Below are 24,013 nucleotides of genomic sequence, written 5' to 3'. Positions count from 1 at the left end.
AGAAAGAGGGGAACAGAAGAAGTCAAATACAACTGCAGAGTATTCCAGTTAACTTAAGCGAGAAAATCTTCCACAATTCTTTCTTCTAGACTCTCTCCTGTTGTCTCCAAGGCTCACTGACTCCAGCATGGGGCCCTGAGGGTCAATTGCAAAGTGTTTGAACATTCTGCCCTTTGTTTCAAATCCAGTCTCATTTCAGAGTCTGTTTGTTGGCACTTGAAGTCAAGCGCTCTGTCATCAGAGAGACGCTGGTGTAAGGCAGTCAGCTGTTTACTTTGCTGCACAATCTCTGTGCTCAGTTCAGCCAGAGAGAGCGGCCCTGCCTGCAGCAAACCAGAACCGAGCCTGCAGCAGGACTCAACTAAGTTGTCACTCTGGAGTGTTTTTCTGGCTGGCAATGAAGCTAATCCTTCCTAATGCGCTGGCTTCTTCGACCATGTCCAGGGAGGGCTCACATTTGGCTGAGGCTTCAAATCCTGTTTCAGGGAATCGAATTCAATTAATCCAATGTTCCTTTTTACTTAGCAAATACTAAATACCTACTATGTGCCAGCCAGAACAGTAGGCACTGGAGTACCCGTGAGACACAAATCTAGGTACATGGTGGGAATCTTAAATTTGCTAGAACTGGGGAATTCGGGTATACAGCCAAATAAAGAAAATGTAGTGGAAGAAATATCAAATGCAAAAAAGCAAGAATCCTTAGTTTTACAAAAAAAAATTATTTCACTTATGAAAGGAGTCTTCTGTGAAACCACTGCTAGGTGTAAGCCCTGGGGATAGATCCTTAGAAATAGGAACCCCCCCCCGCCATACACACACAAAGCTCCACAAAGTGCCGGGGAACTTAAGCCTATAAAGATTTTCTAGACTCTCTATTAGAGAAATTTTACCAAAACAGTTATATTTCAGGAAAGTGGGGATCATTTTACCCAGAGGCCCTGCAAGTTTCAGAGCAAGTCTCCCTGTTACGGGTCTATAGGGGGTCTACAGGGAATTAAGGCAGCTTGAACTAAGAGAGAAAAAACTATGGTATATTTTCTAAAAAACATACTGCAATGAGAGTTCTTCTTTTTTTTTTTTTTTTTTTTACTTGGTAGAGTAAATTATACCTAAAATTTCCCTGTAAGACCTTGGTCAGAATAAGAATTTGATTACTTTTCCTTAATATCAAAATGGTAAAACATGAATTGGAAGTCAAGATAATAATTTTCTTCACATCTTCATTGCAAATCCTTCAAGAAAAAGGAAAATATGATAAAAGCAACATAGCATAGATATCGAAGTCTAAAAGCTTGAAATCAAATAGTGGCTGTGGCCGTCACTCAATGTGAGGTCGGAGGTAACTTACGAAACCTCTCTTAGCCTCAGTCTTTCCCTGTGTAAGATGGGGACAATAATATCTATTTCACATGGGTATTATTACAATTAAATGAGTGGTTAATTGAAAAGCTCTTTAACAAGTGCCCAGCATGTAGAAAATGCTCAGTAAATTTCATTTACTATCATTCTTGTTGCTACTGTTATTATTATTACCTGCAGTGTGCGAGGTCTTAGGCTATGCTTGGACATGAAGTGGGAAGGGTGAAGGGGAGTGTGAACTGTAAACCTGAATAAGGGTGAAGGAGAGCATGTACTGCAAACCTGTAATAATAAGAAGTCTGTATTGAAAGTAAAAGAAGCCAGGATCCCCAGAGATATAGGGGAAAGTGTAGAATGTGATGGAACAAACGAACCCCGTGTTCTCTCGTCTTAAACATTGAAGCGTCTGAGATAGCTTTATACATATTCTCGGGCGCATTTCTCTAACAGACTACAGTGCGGAAATCTGATCCAGCTAACAACAGAAACATGAAGAACCGATTGCATACCACTCCGTCAAGAGCCAACCCTGGTTTAAAGGAAAGGTTCCTGTGGTGTTGTAGTCTTATTATCCCTCCAGGGATCCAGAGGTCATCATGAAGATATTTCACTAAAACTGCACTCATACATTTAAACACTGATCATGGAAAAATATATTTTGCTAAAAACAGTGAGAACTGCAACTTCTATTGAAACATACTGAGAAATAGTTTTATAGTGAAAGTAAAAGATCTGATGTTGAATCAGGTTGGGAGGGCAAGAAATGATTTTCATGCAGAAGGAAAAAATGAATATTTTCAAAAGCTCAGCTACCTGGAAGTCACAATGAAGCATTAAGGAACATCTGACATAAAAGGAGGGAGTATAATTCATCAAAAGATGCCCGTGGAGACTTGGTTGCTGGACTTTATTTCTAAGTCAGGGGAGGCATGATCCTAAACATGCTGAAGAGATGGAAGGGACGTTGGTGCTGCCACTGGGCCCCTCCCTCACACCTCATGCTCCACCAGGAGAGCTCAGCCTTGCCACGTGGCTCCCTGGCCTGGGACCTCAGGGTTGGGATGAGCCACGGTCGTGCTCAGGGGATAGCACCCTCTGCTCTGCTGTGCATCGTAGGCTCACTTTTCATTCTGCACACTTCTTCTAAGCTGCAGGGGCTTCTGCATCTTCTTCATGTCACCAAAGAGCCTTAAATACAGAAATCTTCATGTTTTCTTTCTGTTTTTCTCTCTAGGAGTTCCTTGACTCCTCATGGCCCAAAGCATAACATGGTAGGTAGCACTTGCATTAAGTAGGTACCAATAGGTAGGTGTGTGCATGTGTGTGCTGACCTTTGCTTTGATCAGCTCTTATTACAAAACTTGACCATGACTACATTTGTGTGAAAGAGATGCCTCTGGAAGTATAGTCCCAGGCCAGGAAGCTGCCACCCAGCAGCAAACTCACACTAGGGAAGAGGAGCTGCACAGTTGTGGCTGACAGCAGCAGCTTTTGCCACCATCAGTACTGGGTTTCAGTGGTCTTTCTCCCTCTATTATATCACATTTATTATAACAGCTTTATGTGCATTTGTCTCTAGGTCACCAGCTCCTTATGAGAAGTGCCCGAGTTATTTATCTTTGTTTCTCCAGGCCCCAGCTTCATTCTTTTTTTTTCCTGATTTTATTTTTTTAACGATAGTTTAAGTTCTTGTATACATGTGCGGAATGTGCAGGTTTGTTATGTAGGTATACATGTGCCATGGTGGTTTGCTGCACCCATCAACCTGTCATCTACATTAGGTATTTCTCCTAATGCTATCCCTCCTCTTGTCCCCTACCCTGCAACAGACCCCAGTGTGTGATGTTCCCCTCCCTGTACCTATATGTTCTCATTGTTCAACTCCCACCTATGAGTGAGAGCATGCAGTGTTTGGTTTTCTGTTCCTGTGTTTGTTTGCTGAGAATGATGGTTTCCAGCTTCATCCATGTCCCTGCAAAGGACATGAACTCATTCTTTTTTATGGCTGCATAGTATTCCATGGTGTATATATGCCACATTTTCTTTATCTAGTCTATCACTGATGGGCATTTGGGTTGGTTCTAAGCTTTTGCTATTGTGAATAGTGCCACAATAAACATACGTGTCTTGCCGGGCGCGGTGGCTCAAGCCTGTAATCCCAGCACTTTGGGAGGCCGAGACAGGCGGATCACGAGGTCAGGAGATCAAGACCATCCTGGCTAACCCGGTAAAACCCCGTCTCTACTAAAAAATACAAAAAACTAGCCGGGTGAGGCGGCGGGCGCCTGTAGTCCTAGCTACTCAGGAGGCTGAGGCAGGAGAATGGCGTGAACCCGGGAGGCAGAGCTTGCAGTGAGCTGAGATCCGGCTTCTGCACTCCAGCCTGGGCGACAGAGCGAGACTCCGTCTCAAAAAAAAAACAAAAAACAAACAAACAAAAAAACCAAAAAAAACATACGTGTCTTTATAGCAGAATGATTTATAATCCTTTGGGTATATACCCAGTAATAGGATTGCTGGGTCAAATGGTATTTCTAGTTCTAGATCCTTGAGGAATCACCACACTGTCTTCCACAATGGTTGAACTAATTTACACTCCCACTAACAGTGTAAAAGTGTTGTTGTTTCTCCACATTCTATCCAGTATCTGTTGTTTCCTGACTTTTTAATGATCACCATTCTAACTGGCATGAGATGGTATCTCATTGTGGTTTTGATTCGCATTTCTCTAATGACCAGTGATGGTGAACTGTTTTCATGTTTGTTGGCCTCATAAATATCTTCTTTTGAAAGATGTCTGTTCATATCCTTCACCCACTTTTTGATGGGGTTGCTTTTTCTTGTAAATTTGTTTAGGTTCCTTGTAGATTCTGGATATTAGTCCTTTGTCAGATGGATAGATTGCAAAAATTTTCTCCCGTTCTGTAGGTTGCCTGTTCACTCTGATGATAGTTTGTTTGTTTGTTTTGTTTTGTTTTTTGTTTTTGCTGTGCAGACGCTGTTTAATTTACTTAGATCCAATTGTCAATTTTGGCTTTTCTTGCAATTGCTTTTGGCATTTTAGTCATGCAGTCTTTGCCCATGCCTATGTCCTGAATGGTATTGCCTAGGTTTTCTTCTAGGGTTTTATGGTTTTAGGTCTTACATTTAAATCTTTAATCCATCTTGAGTTAATTTTTGTATAAGGTGTAAGGAAAAGGTCCAGTTTCAGTTTTCTGCATAGGGCTAACCAGTTTCCCACCACCATTTATTAAATAGGGAATCTTTTCTCCATTGCTTGTTTTTGTCAGGTTTGTCAAATAACAGATGGTTGTAGATGTGTGGTGTTACTTCTGAGGCCTCTGTTCTGTTTCATTGGTCAATATATCTGTTTTAGTACCAGTGCTATGCTGTTTTGCTTACAGTAGCCTTGTAGTATAGTTTGAAGTCAGGTAGCATGATGCCTCCAGCTTTATTCTTTTTCCTTGGGATTGTCTTGGCTATATGGGCTCTTTTTTCGGTTCCATATGAAATTTAAAGTAGATTTTTCTAATTCTGCGAAGAAAGTCAGTGGTAGCTTGATGGGAATAGCATTGAATCTATAAATTACTTTGGGCAATATGGCCATTTTCACAAGATTGATTCTTCCTATCCATGATTATGGAATGTTTTTCCATGTGTTTGTGTCCTGTCTTATTTCCTTGAGCAGTGGTTTTTAGTTCTCCTTGAAGAGGTCCTTCACACCCCTTGTAAGTTGGATTCCTAGGTATTTTATTCTCTTTGTAGCAATTGTGAATGGGCGTTCACTCATGATTTGGCTCTCTGTTTGTCTGTTATTGGTGTATAGGAATGCTTGTAGATTTTTGCACATTGATTTTGTATCCTGAGACTTTGTTGAAGTTGCTTATCAGCTTAAGGAGTTTTGGGGCTGACATCATGGATTTTTCTAAATATACAATCATGTCATCTGCAGACAAATAATTTGACTTCCTCTCTTCCTATTTGAATACGCTTTATTTCTTTCTTTTGCCTGATTGCCCTGGCCAGAACTCCCAATACTATGTTGAATAGGAGTGGTGAGAGAGGTCATCCTTGTCTTGTGCCAGTTTTCAAAGAGAATCCTTCCAGGTTTTGCTCATTCAGTGTGATATTGGCTGTGGGAATTTCATAAATAGCTCTTATTATTTTGAGATACATTCCATCAATACCTAGTTTATTGAGTGTTTTTAGCATGAAGTGGTGTTGAATTTTATCAAAGGCCTTTTCTGCATCAATTGAGATAATCATATGGTTTTTGTCATTGGTTCCGTTTATGTGATGGATTACATTTATTGATTTGCGTATGTTGAACCATCTTCACATCCCGGAGATGAAACTGAGTTGATCATGGTGGATAAGCTTTTTGATGTGCTGCTGTATTCGGTTTGCCAGCATTTTATTGAGGATTTTTGAATCAATGTTCATTAGTGATATTGGCCTGAAATTTTCTTTTTTAGTTGTGTCTCTGCAAGGTTTTGGTATCAGGATCATGCTGACCTCATAAAATGAGTTAGGGAGGATTCCCTCTTATTCTATTCTTTGGAATAGTTTTAGAAGTAATGGTACCAGCTCCTCCTTGTACCTCTGGTAGAATTTGGCTATGAATCCATCTGGTCCTGGGCTTTTCTTGGTTGGTAGGCTATTAATTACCGTCTCAATTTCAGAGCTTGTTATTGGTCTATTCAGGGATTTGACTTCTTCGTGGTTGAGTCTTGGGAGGGTGTATGTGTCCAGGAATTTATCAGTTTCTTCCAGATTTTCTAGTTTATTTGCATAAACGTGTTTATAGTATTCTCTGATGGTAGTGTGTATTTTGTGTGAGATCAGTGTTGATATCCCCTTTATCATTTTTTATTGCATCTATTTGATTCTTTTCTCTTTTCTTCTTTGTTAGTCTGGCTAGTGGCCTATTTCGTTAATCTTTTCAAAAAACCAGCTCCTGGATTCATTGATTTTTTGAAGGGTTTTTCGTCTCTATCTCCTTCAGTTCTGCTCTGATCTTCGTTATTTATCGTTTCTGCCAGCTTTTGAATTTGTTTGCTCTTGCTTCTCTAGTTCTTCTGATTGTGAAGTTAGGGTGTCAATCTTAGACCTTTCTTGCTTTCTCATGTGGGCATGTAGTACTAAAAATTTCCCTCTAAACACTGCTTTAGCTTTGTTCCAGAGATTCTGGTACATTGTGTCTTTGTTCTCATTGGTTTCAAAGAACTTATTTATTTCTGCCTTAATTTCATTATTTACCCAGTAGTTACTAAGGAGCAAGTTGTTCAGTTTCCATGTAGTTGTGAGGTTTTTAGTGAGTGTCTTAATCCTGAATTCTAATTTGATTGCACTGTGGTCTCAGAGACTCTTCGTTTTGATTTCTGTTCTTTTGCATTTGCTGAGGAGTGTTTTACTTCCAATTATGTGGTCAATTTTAGAATAAGTGCTCTGTGGTGCTGAGAAGAATGTACATTCTGTTGATTTGGGGTAGAGAGTTCTGTAGATGCCTATTAGATCCACTTGGTCCAGAGTTGAATTCAAGTCCTGAATATCCTTGTTAATTTTCTGTCTCCCTGATCTAGTATTGACAGTGGGGTGTTAAAGTCTCCCACTATTATTGTGCAGTAGTCTAAGTCTCTTTGTAGGTCTCCAAGAACTTGCTTTATGAATCTGGGTACTCCTGTATTGGGTGCATATATATTTAGTATAGTTAGCTCTTCTCGTTGCATTGATCCCTTTACCATTATGTAATACCCTTCCTTGTCATTTTTGACTTTTATTGGTTTAAAGTCTGTTTTATCAGAGACTACTGCAACCCCTGCTTTTTTTGCTTTCCACTTGCTTGATAAATTTTCCTCCATCCCTTTATTACGAGCCTATGTGTGTCTTTGCATGTGAGATGGGTCTCCTGAATACAGCACACCAATGGGTCTTGACTCTATCCAATTTGACAGTCTGTATCTTTTAATTGGGGCATTTAGCATATTTACATTTAAGGTTAATATTGTTAGGTGTGAATTTGATCCTATCATTATGATGCTAGCTGGTCGTTTTGCCCATTAGTTGGTGTAGTTTCTTCATAGTGTCAATGGTCTTTACATTTGGGCATGTTTTTGCAGTGACTGGTGCTGGTTTTCCCTATTCATATTTAGCACTTCTTTCAGGAGCTCTTCTAAGGCAAAATCCTCAACATTTGCTTGTCTGTAAAGGATTTTATTTCTCCTTCACTTATGAAGCTTAGTTTGGCAGGATATGAAATTCTGGGTTGAAAATTTTTTTTTTTTAAGAATGTTGAATATTGGCTCCCACTCTCTTCTGGCTTGTAGGGTTTCTGCAGAGAGGTCCACTGTTAGTCTGATAGGCTTCCCTTTGTGGGTAATGTGACCTTTCTCTCTGGCTGCCCTTAACATTTTTTTTCTTCATTTCAACTTTGGTGAATCTGACAATTACGTACCTTGGGGGTGCTCTTCTCAAGGAGTATGTTTGTGGTGTTCTCTGCATTTCCTGAATTTGAATGTTGGCCTGTCTTGTTAGGTTGGGGAAGTTCTCCTGGATAAAATCCTGAAGTGTGTTTTCCAACTTGATTCCATTCTCCCCGTCATTTTCAGGTATACCAATCAAACGTGGGTTTGGTCTTTCCATATCGTTCCATATTTCTTGGAGGCTTTGTTCATTTCTTTTCATTCTTTTTTCTCTAATCTTGCCTTCATTCTTTATTTCATTAAGTTGATCTTCAATCTCTGATATCCTTTCTTTGGCTTGATTGATTCAGCTATTGATACTTGTGTATGCCTCATAAAGTTCTCGTGCTGTGTTTTTCAGCTCCATCAGGTCATTTATGTTCTTCTCTAAACTGGTTCTTCTAGTTAGCTGTTCCTATAACCTTTTTTCAAGGTTCTTAGCTCCCTTGCACTGGGTTAGAACGTGCTCCTTTAGCTCAGAGGAGTTTGTTATTACTCACCTTCTGAAGCCTACTTCTGTTAATTTGTCAAACTCATTCTCCATCCAGTTTTGTTCCCTTGCTGGCAAGGAGTTGTGATCCTTTCGAGGAGAAGAGGCATTCTGGTTTTTGGGATTTTCAGCTTTTTGTGCTGGTTTTTCCTCATCTTCATGGATTTCTCTACCTTTGGTCTTTGATATTGGTGACCTTCGGATGGGGTTTTTGCATGGTCATCCTTTTTGTTAATGTTGATCAACAGGCCCCTCTTCTGCAGGCGTGCTGGAGTTTGCTGGAGGTCCACTCCAGACCCTATTTGCCTGGGTATCACCAGCGGAGGCTGCAGAACAGCAAATATTGCTGCCTGTTCCTTCCTCTGGAAGCTTCATCCCAGAGGGGCACCCGCCAGACGCCAGCCGGAGCTCTCCTGTATGAGGTGTCTGTTGACACCTGCTGGGAGGTGTCTCCCAGTCAGGAGGCACAGGGGTCAGGGACCCACCTGAGGAGGCAGTCTGTCCCTTAGCCGAGCTCAAGCGCTGTGCTGGGAGATCCACTGCTCTCTTCAGAGCCAGCAGGCAGGAATGTTTAATTCTGCTGAAGCTGTGCCACAGCCACCCCTTTCCCCAGGTGCTCTGTCCCAGGGAGATGAGAGTTTTATCTTGAAGCCCCCACCTGGGGCTGCTGCCTTTCTTTCAGAGATGCCCTGCCCAGAGAGGAGGATTCTAGAGAGGCAGTCTGGCTACAGTGGATTTACCGTGCTGCCATGGGCGCTGCCCAGTCTGAACTTTCCTGCGGCTTTGTTTATACTGTGAGGGGAAAACCACCTATTCAAGCCTCAGTAATGGTGAACACCCCTCCCCCCACCAAGCTTGAGCATCCCAGGTCGACTTCAGACTGCTGTGCTGGCAGCGAGAATTTCAAGCCAGTAGATCTTAGCTTGTTGGGCTCTGTGGGGGTGGGCTCTGCTGAGCAAGACCACTCAACTCCCTGGCTTCAGCCTCCTTTCCAGGGGAGTGAATGGTTCTGTCTTGCTGGTGTTCCAGACAGCACTGGGGTATGAAAAAAAACTCCTCCTGCTAGCTCAGTGTCTGCCCAAATGGCCACCCAGTTTTGTGCTTGAAAGCCAGGGCTCTGGTGGTATCGGCACCCGAGGGAGTCTCCTGGTCTGCGGGTTGTGAAGACCGTGGGAAAAGCGTAGTATCTGGGCTGGATAGCATTGTCCCCATGGCACAGTCCCTCATGGCTTCCCTTGGCCAGGGGAGGGAGTTCCCTGACCTCTTGTGCTTCCTGAGTGAGGTGATGCCCCACCCTGCTTCTGCTCATCCTCCATGGGCTGCATCCATTGTCTAACCAGTCCCAGTGAGATGGACTGTGTACCTCAGTTGGAAATGCAGAAATCGGCTGGGCGCGGTGGCTCAAGCCTGTAATCCCAGCACTTTGGGAGGCCGAGACGGGCGGATCACGAGGTCAGGAGATCGAGACCATCCTGGCTAACACGGTGAAACCCCGTCTCTACTAAAAAAAAAAATACAAAAAACTAGCCGGGCGAGGTGGCGGGCGCCTGTAGTCCCAGCTACTCGGGAGGCTGAGGCAGGAGAATGGCGGGAACCCGGGAGGCGGAGCTTGCAGTGAGCTGAGATCCGGCCACTGCACTCCAGCCTGGACGACAGAGCGAGACTCTGTCTCAAAAAAAAAAAAAAAAAAAAAGGAAATGCAGAAATGACCTACCTTCTGTGTTGGTCTCACTGGGAGCTGCAGACCAGAGCTGTTCCTATTCGGCCATCTTGCCTGGGAATCCTCCTTATAGATGCCATTTATTCTAACAACCCTTCTGTCCATAAGACACACACACACACACACACACACACACACGTGTCGCCAGTGAAATTTTGGGCAAGTCATTAGATGTCTCTGAATATCACTCACACAGCAAATTTGTGGGTATCCCAGGATTAGAAACAATTTATCCTAATTCTTAGGTCAGAGCTGTTTCTCCTTATGTCTGTGATTTCTGTCTAATTTGTATATTAATATAAGAATTTCATAAATTATGCAGTAATTTAAAAGTTCAAGAAATCTTTATTGCCAATGCTTCCTTCTACATTTCACAGGAGGGCCTAAAGAAAAACTCTTTCTTAGAAACGTGTACACGAAACAATATTACCAGAAATCAACCCCCAAAATGAAGGCATCTGGGGGCACGAAGAAGAGACTTGCCAAACTTTGTTTCTTCTGTTGCAAATTCTGGCATCCTGAGAAGCAGTCTGAATGATTTGTGCAAGAAACTGCCTTGGAGCAGGTGCAACTTCAGGGGGAATTCTCTTGTTTTTATTGCATAAAAAATGAATACTATGGAAATACAGACTCCTGTTCTGCTGAGTTTTGCATTTGCATAGCTGAATTAGGAGAGGGAGATAGAGACAGTACGGTGTACTGATACCCTTTGCAATATCCCCACTTGTTCTTTCTTCCATGAATTGCCCCATGAGGATGTCATCATTTAATTCAATTTAATTTTTAAAATTCAAGCTCTTTTAAAACTTTTTATATGTGGAATGCTCTGATCTCATTTTTGGCTTCTATGACACTTTTCCCTTAAAAGCAAAGCTGTGATGTGTGGTGAGGAAGTTTGAGTGGTGCATCTTCCAGTCTCATCTCTGCCATTTGTTCCAGTGTCTAGGAGGAAAGAACCTTTGCACTATGCACATTCAGTGCACTAGGGATAAAGTGGCCAATGTGTCTTCATTCCCCCAAGCTAGAATGGTCCTTCATTTATCAGCCAGCCTTTGCTGAACACACAGGTCCTGCCAGTCACTGTACGAGGGAAAGATAGAGATTAAGATCCAGGCAGACCCCTTCCCGCAGTGCTGACTGAATACTGTACCTATTATTTGCCCATGTGATGTCTTTCTATTTTCCAGTGAGAGTGGAGGTCCATGTTTCAAGTCCACTTTGCCTCCCACTGACTGAGAATTGGGATTAGATCTTTGATTGGGCTAGAGAGAGACGTGAGACAATTTGAAGGGGTGCAGAAATAGTCTGGGGAGGGAGAGGAATCATGAGTCACTAGACAAAGTTGTGTCTCAATCTTCTGGTCCCCAGACTCACCACTCCCCTAAGAGTGACAGCACTAGCTCATAGCTTTAGCATGGTGCCCTCTGTAGCTTTACTCATAGTGGGACCAGTTCTGTCACAGTAGGAAGAAATTCTGTCGAGGACTAATGTCATCGCTCCCCGGGTGGCCCAAGGCATCCCCAGCTGATCATGTGACCAGCCAGACTCCCATTCTTCCAGGTCAGAGAGAAAATGATCTACTTTTTTAGCTTGGTGTGGTAGATGGGACTAAGGAAAGAAAGAGTTGGGGTTTGTCATATTATTTCTTTACTTTGTACCCAGTAGATTATGTGAACAGGCATTGAGTAAATCCAGTGGAAAAATGAACTCTCCGTACTCTCGTAGACATTGAATAGTTTGAGCAGAATAACAGAGAGAAAAAGGAAAATGATGAAATAACATTTTAGGAAATAAGCTACATTTCCTAGACATGGGATTTGGCAATTTGGGATGGATGGAGAAATGGACTTTCCATATCTCTCTGAAACAGGTGAAACTGACATTCTGGAAGAAAAATCTATGAAACAGAAAACTCTTTATTTCAAGTCCATAATTGGGAAACAGTTTGGGGCCAGGGGGAATAAAAGACCTTAACAGGTAATCTGTAGGCCTCTCTGACTTCTAGGCATCTGAGTAATCACAAACACCCACACATTTTTTAAAAACCCTCCAGAGACAGAAAGGGAGAAAAAAAAATGTCTTTGATAAGATCGGGTGCATTCAGGGTGGTATGGCTGTAGACAGAAAAATGTCTTTGGTGCCACTGGTTGCACATTCTGATGTCTGACCTACCTCCCTTCTGATGAAATTCAAACCAAACCCTTTTCTTTCCCAGTCCCCACTGGAAACAGAAAATAGATATTCATTTGTCACACGTTAAAGAAATCTTCATGTAAAAAAATTGCTTTTTAACACATTTCATGCAATCATGTCTTCCTCAGAAATTTTCAGTGCCTTTTTATTCTATTTGTCTAAGTAGAGAAGCTATCTTCCTATTTTTTTTTTAATGGCTTCTTCTGAACTCCTACCGAGACCTGTTCATCTCACATCTGCAGGCCCCAAATTGGATACACAATTTTTAATTAAGATGTGATCCAGTGAGGCATTTACTCAGATCTTACAGATCTGGAAAAAATGCCCTTAAGAAAAGACTTAGGCAAATAGAAATAATATAACCTCCTTGTCTCAGTTCAAACTTGAAGGACTCATTAGAGGACACACGCAAGTAGGGACCAGAGGACCATGAAAATTCTGCAGGGACTGAGCGTGATTTCTGTTGAGATCGCTGAGATGCCACAACGTTGAATGCTGAAAGTTTTAGCAGGAATCGTTGGTGAACTTTTCCTTTAGAATTCCTCAAGTGCTTCTTGTTACAGGCATAGACAAATGTGTACTAAAAGTTACATGTATAATTTAAATTTCAGCGTGAAATACTGTTGACTTCTTATGAGGAAAACCAGTCAAGTGATTTGTAAGCTCTTGAAGTAAGAAATGTTGATGTCTTCTCTCTCTCTTTATCCTGTAGAGCACCTTGCACACAGATGGCATGAGAGGTAGGTACTGAAAAAGTTCCAGTGGAATCATTTAATTTGAATGAAGCTGTGAGATAAAAGGAAAAAAAAAGAGGCTACTTATGAAATAAATTTATAGTACGGTCACATTATCCAGAGTAAGGTTTGTTCGGTTTGGTTTGATTTGTTTCATTTTTAGCCAGGCACAGACTATTTAGAAAGTAGGCATTTAAAAATTTGTCGAGATGTTATTTATTATTTGGTAAAAGTTGCAATGCATCAAGATGTAAGCTTTTATACCCCTGAGTTTTATGGCATCACCCTTGCTGATTTATTCATGATTAGACCAAAGAACTCTCAATGAGAAGTAGATTGCAATACAAATTGGTGTCATTGTTTGTAAATGTGCTCCACTAAGCATATATACTGCTCCACTAAGACAGCTTCTAGTCCCATGCCTGGGGCTTCAGTGCAATTTCCTTAGGTTGAATCACTGGCTTCCAGACTCCCCTGGTGAACTGAACAGGTTTAGAAAATCATCCTAAAGAATGCATGTTTTGTGTAGTCATAGAACAAAAGTTCTCTTGGAAGCTTATTCCCCCTCACCAGGGAAGGAGTTAGTGGGAGATTCTCAATCTGGTCTGCAGATAAGTGCCTTCTAGGTAATTCACACATATAATTTACAGAAGTGGGAAGGAATGAAGTCAAACCATTTTTTTTTTTTTTCTCTCAGAAAACTAAATGTGAGTCTCATTCCATTTCCGTTGGACGGGGACATGGACGTAGGAGCAGCGTGAGGTAGAGCGGCAGGCTGACCATAACTAGGGTCAGTCACCATCAGAGGACCCAGCAGAGAGCTGTGGGGGGCTGCAGCTGGGGAGGACATGCAGGACTTTCTCCATCTGTTTCCCTTGGTACCATTGATTCTGTCTGATTTAAATATAGAGTTCAGTATGCAGGTGTGTAAGTGCAGCATAAATAAAATGGCATCCTCCTTCAGAGCCAAGGGGCCTTTGTCTGGGAAACGGGTATAATTTATGAGAGCAAGGCAGCAGCATAAATATGTGGGGTGCTTTGTCACTGGCCAGTATGGAATTGGTCAGAGAGATGAGCTCGGAGGAGGGGGAACAGAGTCAGGGGGAAGACAGCGTGCCAGGAGGAACTAAATCGGGGCACCGGGACCTGAACCCTGGAAGCCAATCCCCAAACACCTCCAGAGCTCCTCAGCCACTGCCCTCTAATTACCCTTTGTCCCTGGAGAATTCCGGAGAGGATGGGATTGCCTCAGTGAACTTCATCTTAGATAGGTGGCTCTCCCCCTCCTTTTTTTCCCTTGATGGAGGAGGGAGGGAGGGCGTCAAGGGTGATGCATCAAACTGAGGGTGACAAGAAGCTGGCGCCTTTGGCTCCACTTCCCAGCCAGGAGGGCTGACGGTGCTGGAGTGGACCAGGCGCAGAGCTCCGGGGGTCTGCATGTTCCAGGGGTGTGTGAATGGCAATGGCCACGATGTCCCTCCTGGTTGCCACCCATCAGAAAGTGGATACCACTGTGTCTGCTGGTTTGCCTGCTGTGCTGGTAAGGTGTGGTTCCATGTGTGTGCCTGTGTGTGTGCAAAGGAATGGACAGTTACCGTTCGTTATTCATTTGGAATTACAATGACGGAGGCTTGCGCGTTTGTCTGTCTTCCACGTTCTGGCCTCACCCACCGTTTTTTGAGGGAGAGGGGCCAGGAAGGAGGCCGTTCCCAGCCCCTTGAGTCAAGGAGGGTATCGGAGATGCTCCCACTGAGGAAGCTCGGAGCGGAGCCCGGAGAAAGGGGTGCTCCAAGCGGTGCTTCCTGGTGGCTGGCACGTCGGGGTGGGCAGGCTGGAGTTGAAGAGCTTCTCAGCGTGGATAGGAAATCATGGAAATGAGGAATGATCTAGCCTCCAGCAGTGAGTCGGAGGAATAAATGAATCCCGGAAATGCAGTTTCTGTGAACTCCAAATTACTATGGAGATTGCATTGCTTTCCCAAGACTTAAAAAACGAGGAGTCAGCGAAAGCTGGGAGAGCCGTGATGTATGGAAGTGAGGCGGGCCAGCGCGGCGGGAGTGGTGGGAGAGGGGCTCCGCAGGTCATTACACGGGGATTTCTCCGCGCAGAAAAAAGGGATCAGCCTTTTCACCTGGTGGGGATTTCATGAGCTTTTCCCTGGCGTGCCCTTCCCCTGCCCTTTCCCAGAGAGCCCAGCTCCAGGGACAGCGCCCCGAGGTGCTGCTGGGGTGGCTGGGCTTGTGGGCGGAGGAGGGCGGCGCTCTGGTGTGCAGCACCGGGTGTGAGTGTGGGTGAGCGTGTGTGGGAGAGGGTGTGAGTGTGAGTGGGTGAGTGGGTGTGAAAATGGGAGAAAGTGTGAGCGTGTCACGGTGTGTGTCACTGTGAGTGGGCAAGTGAGAAAGTGGTGAATGAGTATGCAAGTGAGTGTGGGGAATAAGAGTTGTGTGAGTGTGGGTGATTGTGAGTGTACAAGTGTGTGAGAGTGTGGGGAGGAGTGAGAGTTGTGTGATTGTGTGTACGCACACGTGTGCACAGAGGGCCGGGCCTGGCATTTGAGGAGGGGCTTGGAGGTCCTCCTGGGCTGGCCACTGTCCTGGGAGCAGAGCACCAGGGCACCCTGCGAGTTTTCACCTTGCCAAGGTATGCCAGAAGCAGGACTCCAGCTTCCTTGCCAAAGTGTGCAGGAAGCAGGACCCCAGTTGCGGTCCTGGGAGGGAAAGGGGGGTGCTCACAGCTAGGGCGAGTCCCTGGAGCCCACAGGCAGTGACTTGCCCCAGAATGAGCTTGAGAGAGTCTGGGGATGGAGAACGCTGGGGATGCTTGGTGTGGCGCAGAGGTAGGAGGATGTGGGTGCCTGTGGGGTGCTGGTGGGAGGTTTGCCACGTGTTGTCCCTGGATGGGAAAGCGTGGACCACTGTTTTAGGCCAGGACAGGGACAGCATGTCCAATTACACAGGGCTCTGCCCACCTGCAAGATGCTGGAGGGGTCCTGTCTCCCATGTCCTCCCTCCTGACAGTCCTGCTACCTGCCAGCCTGGCAGTGGCCAGCCCCGCCCCCAGCAAGCCCCACTCCTAAGAGCCACACCCCCACAGCCAACCCCCCTGCCAGCCTTGCCCTCAGTCCTGCCCTCTGCCGGCCTTGCCTCTGCCAGCCAGAGCCAGTCCCCCAGCAAGCCCCGTCCTTGCTGGCTTTGACCCTTCTGACCCCCCTCAGGCAGTCCCGCCCCCTGCCAGCCCACCCCTGATCATCCGCGCCCTCAGTTTTGCCCCCTGCCAGCCCCACCTCTTCCAGCCAGAGCGAATCTCTTAGGAAGCTCCACCCTCTTCCAGCCCCACCCTCAGGCAGCCGCACCTGCTTCCAGCCTTGCTGGGCAGTCCCGCCCCTGCCACCCACATGGGTTCCTGGGTCTTGCCTCTGACTACCAGGGTGACCCCAATACCTCCGAGACATCCTTCTATCCTAGAACAGCCAGGAGAGCAGAAAAAACAATTTAGATGCTCAAAAAGACAGCTCTTTCATACTGTTTTTGCTTTGCCCAGGGAATTGCAATCAGTTTCAATACACAGTTAATAAAATGAGAGGCATTCAGTGTGGATGTGGGTGTCAAGGGAGAGGGCTCAGGCTTGTTTTTGCCTTTTAGTACCAGTTCCTATTGTTTGGAAAACACGAGGTGGCTTCCGAGAACAGGCCTTGGCCCTCACCTGCCCTGGAGCCCCTCTCCCAGGGCTGCCCTGCCTCACAGGCAGGTGCATTGCTCTTGTTTTAATGGTGGCCTTCATGGCAGTGGGACCCCTGCCTCTGTGACCGTCTCCAGGTATTGCCTGGAGGTGACCTGTCTACATTTAACATAATTGTAAAGCTCATTGAAGAAAAGAGGATGAAAGGGTGACGTCCAAGTATGTTAAGCTTTAGGAAGAGAAGGGCCAGATTTCCTTTTGAGATTTTCTCTTATTTGCTGGAAGTCTGTTCAAATCATATGTCTCTTCTGGGTTATGAAAAGGTCAAGATTGTTTCTGGATCCCCACAAAAATGTGAGGATACGAAGTCCCCTTGGGATGTGCAGCGGCACCCATAGTCCTCATGGTTGGAGGATAAAGAGGTCCCTAGAATGATGGAGTAATAAGGGCAAGGTGTTTGGAAGCAAATGTCAAGAAGAAATGCTGCTTTATGCCGTAAAGGCCAGGAGATTGTGGTCGTCAGACTGAGTAGATGGATGGGACAGGAGGAAGTAAAGAGCACGCACCAGCTTTTGGAAGCAGATAGCTCACATCATTTGAAGAGGGCCTTGTCATGACTCCTGGCCTGCCTCTCTTATTGGGGAATCAAATATTTAAAACAAAAATATACCTTTTAGAGTGATCTTCTTTGGTAATTTTTAGTATATAAAAAAGAAAAATAGGGAAGAAAGCTTCGAGTTTCTACTTACATTTCCTGAATTAAATAGTTTACATCCATAGAAGAAAATAAATATTCACGCAAAGCTATACAAATTCCTTTGTAGGTTTTTAGTAACTATTCTAACAGAAATGTATTTGTAGGTAAAAAATGAAGTGTTAAGCATGTTTTAAAAATGGTGCATTGGTTTTCTACTGCAGAGACATTTAGAGTCTTCTTTCCCCTGGTTACACTAATGTGCATTTGCTTAAATCCAGTGGGCTCTGGCTGCACCCGCCTTTGCATCCTTATTTTCTCCAATCCTGTATGTGTTTATTTAGGGCCCAAGGGCCCAGTTTGGAGCACGCAGCCCTCCTGAGTAATTCACTGCCCAACAGACAGCAGTCTATTGGTTAATTCACTGCCCAACAGACAGCAGTCTATTGGTTAATTCACTGCCCAACAGACAGCTGAATCCACACACTGATGTTCCAGGAGGTTCTTGCAACTTCCCCACCTTGCAGCTGCCTCTCTGGTGTCTTACTCTCAGTCCTTCCCCACAACTGCTCTCCATCTTTAACTTATTACACTTCTTGTCTTAGTCCCTTTGTGTTGCTATAATAAAATACCTGAGCCTGGATAATTTATAAAGCACAGAAATTTGTTTTCTCTCAGTTCTGGGGTCTGGAAAGTCCAAGGACAGAGTGCTGGCATCTGGCAAGGACCAACTTGCTGTGTCCTCACATGGCAGAAGGTGGAAGAGAACGAATCTTCTCCTGCAACCCCATGTTTTTCATACATTAAATCCATTTATAAGGGTGGAGCCTTATGGTTTGAACGCCTCCCAAAAGGCCCCACCCCCCAAACACTGTTGCATTGGGGATTAAGTTTCTACCACATAAATTTTGGGGGGCACATTCAGACCATAGTACCTCCCAAATCTATAAGGCCACCTCTACCTTGCTCTCAGCTCTATCCTTTCATTTGCAATTGTCTTTTAAATCCCGCTTAACTGTCCTGTCACATTTTATCAACAATAACTCACTTCACTGGGCTTCCTTACACAAACTGGTTCCTATTCCTGACTTCTGATTTTTATTAATATCCCTGTTCTAGTTATCCATCTTTGACACTTACAATATCTCTTTTATTTACTACATATAGTAAAGTGACCGTATTTTGACAATTCTTTCTCCAACATAAGTGTGGTGTCCTATAACTAATGCCCTTCTCTTCCTGTAGCCATCACTCTCATCCTCCATGATTGGGACAGTCCCCTGGTGTGCCCCACACCTGCTGTTCTCCTCTCCAGCATCTAATCCGCCACTGCCATCAGATCACTATGGAAAGCCCAGGCCTACTCATGTCAGTTCCAGCCTATCAGATGTTCATTGTCAGTTTAATCACAGAATTGGGTGAAATCCTTTATGCTCTAATTATTCCATCATCCTCACCCTCTTCTCCTACATGCAATTGACACTACAACCAAATGAGGTACTTGCTCTTCCTCCGAAAAAGCTCTAAACATTTTTGTCTCTTTGCTTCTGTAAGGCAGTTCCTCAGCCTATAAGGGGCCCTGAAATTCTCATCCCTCATATTGATCTCTTGAAATACTGTCCATTATTTAAAATACAGGTCCCATACCTTATTTTTCACAAAGATTTTCCAGTTTTCTTAACTTGAAGTGATAGCTCTCTCCCCCACCTCTTCCTTCCCCAGTATACCTGGTAATTCTATATTCACATTATTCACACACATGCACACAAACATTTTTCTTATCCTTCTACTAAATATGAAATATCATAAGTAGAAGCCACTCCTGCTTCACGGCAGCAGTCCCCCACATAACCACAGAGTTAGAGTTCACTAAAATGTAAGCTTTTTGTCAAAGTTGTATCTAAATCAGTGTCTACATCAGGGCCTGTAACCTAGCAGGGGTTTCAAGAGTGCTGATGTGATGAACAGATTAATGGACTTTTGTGAAGCAATAGATCTAGCACCAAGATTGATCTTGTCTTCTTACGGACACATCTTTAGGCTGTCCCCCTGTGTCTTCTTCAAAGTTGACACTGATATTCGTTTAAACTTTATTTCAGCTGAATAAGAAATATAGTGTGAGAATGATCTGCTGAGAGCCCAGCTCTTCTTAAAAAACTCTGCCTCAAAGATACTTAAAATTATATTCTTGACGAAAGGATGTATTCTTTGAGATGTGTCAACCTCAGCAGCAAATGACAACAAACCACAGCTGGTTACTGTTTGAACCGAAGGTTGCAAACTCAAAGAGTGTGGGTGCATTTCTCCCCACCCCACCCCATACAACCTACTTCATCCTCATGCATATGTAGATAACAGGTCAACCGAGGCTGGAAATAATAATGGGTGTGAGTTCTGGTTCCCGAGTTACATCACCTCAATGATCTCATTCATTTCATTCCTCTACCCTTGCTTGAGTAAAGCTAATCATTTTCTCGTCTTACCTAGATCTCCTTGGGGTTCTAAACCAAGTTGAAAAGTAGACCACAGTTAATATTCCCTCTTTCCTAGCCACCCAGTACATCTCCTGTCCATAGCCAGGGAAACACCCATATGCCCCAATTCTGGCCAATTTTGGCTAAGGTGCCAACTCTAACAATTCTGGAAGCTGTTGGTTAAGTGTGTTGCCTGATCAGGGATACTTCCTTACAATGAGGGAGTTGTGAAGAAGCTTGTGCCAGAACTATTGGGTCAATAAGCTAATATTACAGAATTATACTATCCAATGTTAGATCTGGAAACAACCTTATAGGTACATATTCTAACTCCTTTTATAAGTGAATCAAGTGACCTCTGTGGTTGAGCGATATAAGATCTAGTCCCGGCTGTGCCACTAACTCCCAATTCATGTGTATTTCACCGTACCATTCTGCCTTTCCTCTGGAGTCTCCAAAGAACAAAGTTACAATGAGGGAATAAAAAAGGAGAATTCACAATTTTTAGAAGGCAGTTCTCTCAAACCATACCATGTAATAGCAACTTCTCTGCCTAGCCATGGTGCCAACCCCATCAATTTTCAATAAAACTTCAGCTGTAATATTCAAGGAATAGTGGGGTATGTGATAATGCACTAGATTTAAAGTTACCCAAGAGCTAATTTTTTAAAAGTCATTTTTCATATCCAATATTAAATTGGTTGTTAGTTCTTTTCTATATGTCTGTGATAACCTTTGTACCCTGGTTAGCGGGGTCTAGAAAGAGCCATCCATCTCAACAACAGTGGATTTAGACTTGCAGGAAACAGCTTGAGTGATTTGGCTGTATCTTTAATGATTCCTGAACATCTGCCAGAAGTTGCTCATTTCAAGTCAGTCAGCGATTTATTTTTCTGTTTTGTTTCTTTCTATTAAAAGCTTCTCCAAAAATTTTAATTTCATGATAAATTCTGATTAGTTGGGAAGTAATTTTTTTAGTTATAATACAAGCCAAAATTAATATTGACTTAAGATATAAATTAAGTTTTACTCTTGTGCCTATGAAAGACTAAAATTATGCTGTTCATAAAATGTTCCTATAGATGAGTTTCACTTAACTTGTTTTAGAAGATGCTTTTGGGCCTTTTTATTTGCCCTAAGCAGGCATTTGGACTCTCTTAGGTGAAATGTGCTCCAGCATTAGATTGCTTTATTTACTTTGAGTCTGTCTTCTCAATATGTGATTTTTAGAAGCTTCAAAAGTACAATGTCTTTTACATTTATAAGTAAATAATTGAGAGACCAGTCTGACTGGAGCAAAGGAATCAGAAAACAACAAATCTCAGAGTGACCAGTGAAATGGAATCTGTGCTTCAGTGCAGCTGCTAGAAGTAAACCACAGATTGAGCTCTGAGCTTCCTAATAGCCATGGCAAGGAGGGAAAGCCATTGAGGTGCTATTCGCAGTAGCCACTGATAAAAACAAAGCAGCCATTCACTAGCCATTTCCTGCTAGTGAAACATAAGGACAGTTTATCCCATGGGTTGTTTTAAGAAGGAACGAAGAAGGCAGATGCAATGTGACAGATTTAGTAGATGATGTGTGCAATAACACCCTTCTACTAGAAAAAAATTAGTTTATCTTAGAATGTGCTATCTGCATATATTGGCATACAGTAATTAAGTGTAACTGAGAAAAGGTAATTCTGAGAGGGAATAAAAGCACCAGGGGAGAGGTATGGCATTCACTCTTACCTAAGTCCTACCTACCTTCAAGACCTGGATGAAACATCTCTTCCTCCAATGAGTCGTGGACAGACTAAGGCCACAGTGATCCTTGCTGCTTCCAAACATCTATGGCGTTTGTTGACTATGCTGTTTATGTTATACTATAAGGAAGCGTTGACAAAAATGTAGAGGTTTTGGTATCTGGGCAACATTCCACAGGGGCTAGGATTGTGTAATTTGTTGTAGTAAATCCAATGTCTCATTCATTTCCTGTCACCCAGTAGGCCCTCAGGTTTGTTACCGTGGATGAGTTAACAGATGGCCCTGACTCTTGGTGGCACTGGAGACTGCAGCCATCAGATGATGTTTTGAGAGACCCTCCCCTGTGATGACACATCCTGAGGACAGGGAAACCAATGCCCTTTGAGAAGTAACAAATGTCTATTTTTATTTCACTTAGTATTGGCTTGAAAAGATAAAAATTCACTTAGGATGAAATAAAAGTACTCTGTGTTTGAACGTTTTTTTTAAATTATTATTTCTTAGAGTTTTTATTAGACAATCAGTTCCTCCTGTCTTAGAAAGATGTAGGGATGGACAAGTTCTAAAAATTCTGGCCTATCCTTCAAGGCTCAGTCTCACAGTTTCTTTCTCAGGTAAACCTCCTCTGGCCATCCCAGCAGACAGACATGGCACTTCCATGTCTGTCCAATTCCCCCAAAACACAACCTAAGGCTCACCTGGAATAAGCAATCTTCTTCTGTGTAAATATTTTATGATACAGCCTTTAGAAAAAAGACTGGAAAAGTACACACCAGAATGTAGGGTGTGTATTTTCCCTTCAAACTCATTTACCTTGGTAGCCCTCTTGAATAATGTCCTTCCAAGCCTTTTGAATAACTTTTATGTTGTCAAATGTTTAAATCACCTCCAACAGTGATCATTTTTACAGTCTACAAACAACAAAAGGTAATTCAATGTCAAGAACAATTAATAAAATAGATATTCAAAGTGGTTGATATGGTGAGATGAGGTTTGGTTTAAAAAAAAAATGGTGGTTCTAAAAGTCAGGAAAGCGATCATGTCTATGTATGTTTTATGAATGTTGACCTCTGTTTGGAGTTACCTGCATCATGAAGGTGCCCTCAACCATAGCAGTGACACTAAAATAAATAACAAGGCAACTTTTTTGGAAAGTAATATTCTCTCTGAATTAAAAAATGGAAAATCTTTATGCCTCTCTCTGTCCATTCAGTGACTCTAATGATTACCTCAGGTTGTCTGAATATTGTCCTTCTTTATATATGTTCATTGCAACCACCATGGCAATGAAACATGGCACATCCTATAATGGAAATCATGGCGTGGTCCTCCAAGGTTATATTGGAGAGAAACCCCACCATGGAAGGCAGTGGCTGGATGCTAGATCTCCACTCCACTCCCCACTCACCAGTGCTGCTTCTGGCTTCGGGACTGAACTGCCTTCTGGGTGAAACTCAGAAGAGCTCAAACTCTTCTGAGCTAAGGCCTAGCTGGGAGCCTTGTTACTCTATTTTATTTTTAGATATTCACTTCCCGTTATGTCTGAGTCTTCAGTCACATCTTGTTTATCTGGTGAACGAGTGAATAACACACAGTTTCTATGTCAGTTTCATTCATCCCGTGTTTTATTGAGCACCTGCTCTAAGCCAGGCATTCACCTAGTGATCACTCAAGGCCTGTCTCCTTGCTTCCAGCTTGCTTCCCTATAATAGAGGATTTTTTATTCTCTCTGAGTATGAGGGTGCACAGCACAGCACACACACACAGACACACACACACCTGTTTTGTATTCACACTGAGAATGCTCATTTATACACAGCTTTCCTCTTAAGTACACAAAAATCAAGGCGTCCGACAATCAGATAAGGCAAATGCATTTATCAAACATCCAACAACAAATAGCTGCTAGACGTCTACTACATGCAGCATTGCTGTTCGGGCGCTGGGGATATAGCAGGCTACAAGAGAGGCAGGTCTGTGTTCATGCCACCTACATTTTAATAAGAGAAGAGGAGAAAAGAATAGAGGAGCACTGGTCAGGTGCTGAGTAGTGCTAAGGAGAAAAATCAAGGGAGGAACAAGGGGTGATGAGGAGTGTTGATTTCAGAAGTGAGATCGTGGAAGATTGCCCTGTTGAAGGGCAAAAACTTGGCAAGGTGGGGGTGGCTCATGCCTATAATCCCAGCACTTTGGGAGACCAAGACAGGTGGATCGCCTGAGCTCAAGAGTTTGAGACCAGCCCGGGCAACATAGTGAGACCCTGTCTCTACTAAAAAATACAAAAATCAGTTGGGCATGGTGGCATGTGCCTGTTGTCCCAGTTAATTGGGATGGTGAGGTGGTAGGATTGCTTGAGCCCTGGGAGGGGGAGGTTACGGTGAGCCAAGATCACAACACTGCACCCCAGCCTGGGTGACAAAGTGACACCCCCATCTCAAAAAAAAAAAAGAAAAGAAAAA

General features: G+C 43.4%; 1 protein-coding gene and 1 long non-coding RNA gene across 3 annotated transcripts in view; both read left to right on the top strand.

Moving 5' to 3' along the window:
- LOC105474942 (dipeptidyl peptidase like 6) overlaps positions 1-24,013 on the top strand; it is a 1,161,442-nt gene that overhangs the window by 221,163 nt on the left and 916,266 nt on the right. The window lies entirely within an intron of this gene.
- Positions 1-24,013, top strand: part of LOC139362680 (uncharacterized) — a 69,700-nt gene extending 45,687 nt beyond the window's left edge. Inside the window, exon 2 of the long non-coding RNA XR_011621834.1 lies at positions 1-24,013. This exon is cut by the window's left edge and continues 15,477 nt beyond it. This is a non-coding gene — a long non-coding RNA (uncharacterized lncRNA).

The sequence above is a fragment of the Macaca nemestrina genome, chromosome 4 (genome assembly GCF_043159975.1).
Source record: "Macaca nemestrina isolate mMacNem1 chromosome 4, mMacNem.hap1, whole genome shotgun sequence".
NCBI classification, from domain to species: domain Eukaryota; kingdom Metazoa; phylum Chordata; class Mammalia; order Primates; family Cercopithecidae; genus Macaca; species Macaca nemestrina.
The sequence above is the reverse complement of the archived record's forward strand: the minus strand, read 5'-3'. Positions and strand labels throughout refer to the sequence as shown.